The following is a 1,821-nucleotide window of genomic DNA, read 5'->3' on the forward strand; positions in this document are numbered from 1 at the left end:
CTATTCAGGTGTAAAAAAATGCGCACCAAAATTGACAAAAAGAAGGTCCCTAAATGAAAGGCATTCTGGCTCATATCAGTAACATGACTGACACCGGAGGATAGGAGGAAAAAGACGATATGGGAAAATTGAGAGGGCAAAATGTAGATTCAGCTGACGGAGGATTGGAATGGCTGGAAGCCATTAGATGGAGCATCCACAGAGGGGCCACTGCTGGCTGCCCACGGTGACAGCCAAGCAGAATCCATCCTGGCAATATGCAAGCAAATTACGCATCTTCCGTGTTCTTGGCAGCATTGCAAGAACAGGCACAGAACATGAAATATGTCATATAAGGTGTATTTTTTACTGTTTCGTAAGAATAACTTATTTTCAGGAAGGCGTAGACCTAGCTTCCAGCCCTTTGCTTAAAGGAGCCATGAAGAGAAAATGCAAGTTGGTTTTATTCGAAAGATTTCGTGTTTTATAGTGCCCCCAGCGCTTGTCCGGATACAAACGGTGCTTTATTCACTGAGAAATTAAACAATTTAGGTTAAAATTTTGATTTTCCCGCTCAATCGTGCGTTTTCGTGGTCCCAAGTGACATCACGGGAACCGACCGCTCTGCAGCCTAGAGTACCTTCATTCACGCATCCGCCGTACAGGGTACAGACACGTAACGCTAGCGCCGCCATGTTCGGTTGCTCGCTCGCCGCCGAAGCAAGTCATTGTGTCAAAACCGCGCTAAAATTATCGCCGCAACGCGGTTTACTGAAGAAGTTTGAATCATATTGTCTGTTTCGCGTTGCTAGGTCTCGTGGGAAACGAAAAGAATAACGCGTTGAGCCCGTTGGCCCAATTGCGGCGGCACGGGACCGTTCAAAGGTTGTCTCCACCCTGTACAGCGGTGTTGGTTTGTTCCCGCGTTTCTTTACGTTCCGTAACCTAGATGGCGCCACCATACCGTGGCAAGCGTTTGGTTTGTTTTTGCCCGCATTTAAACCTGGCTTGTTTTTGTTCTGGGAGAAAATATTCGTTCCCTGAAACAGTGCTCGCTCGACAAATGGGGTCACGTAAGACACCGTTGCTTGCGTCAATCGGCCAGTGTCGTTTGAGACAACCCCAAGCCCCGTAGTGCTGTGCAGCGAAATCAAGCATGCTGTGCGCAGTACGAACAGCAGAACGCATCAGTACTTCTATGTTTACATGTGCTTTCGTAACTTCCACTGTTTGTCCCATCATTCTTATTGCTTTGTAAAGAATTTGCCCTAAAGTTAAGCGCAAATCGCTCGTTCGTCTAGTTTGTAAGTTCTACCTAATTTGCGTCTGCTTCTGCCAGCCTCCGCCAATCACAGAGCTTAGCTCATGTGACGACATAGGTTCTGTTGCGGGAAATGAGCTGGTGGGTCGCATGACCATTCCCGTTTTTCCTAATTATGTAGCTTATTTGAGCGAAGTTTACGTTAAAAGTGGTGTCAGTATGATTCTAACGAGACAATCTTTTGAATGAACCAAACTTGTGTTTTCTCTTCATGGCTCCTTTAAACTGCTTTATAAAATACACGTTCCTGCTGAAAGGTTCATGAAATGCACCCGAAGTACATGGCAAGCACATAACCTTTTGTTCCATCCGCAGTTTCTGTACAGCCAAGGACCACTATTTTGGGCCTGATGGGGATGGTAAAGATGTTCAAATTAGCAAACAAATTAAAAACTTGAAACCCAGAAGCACTGATGTGTTGCCAAATAGTTCCTTCAAGAATGAACGCTTTGTCAAGCAGTGAATTGGCTGGTGAATAGCTATGACAGGCACAGCAGACATGAATGCAAGGAGCCGCAGCA

This window comes from Haemaphysalis longicornis, unplaced genomic scaffold (genome assembly GCF_048455015.1).
Source record: "Haemaphysalis longicornis isolate Haplotype H1 unplaced genomic scaffold, Haemaphysalis longicornis Haplotype H1 scaffold_2, whole genome shotgun sequence".
NCBI classification, from domain to species: Eukaryota; Metazoa; Arthropoda; class Arachnida; order Ixodida; family Ixodidae; genus Haemaphysalis; species Haemaphysalis longicornis.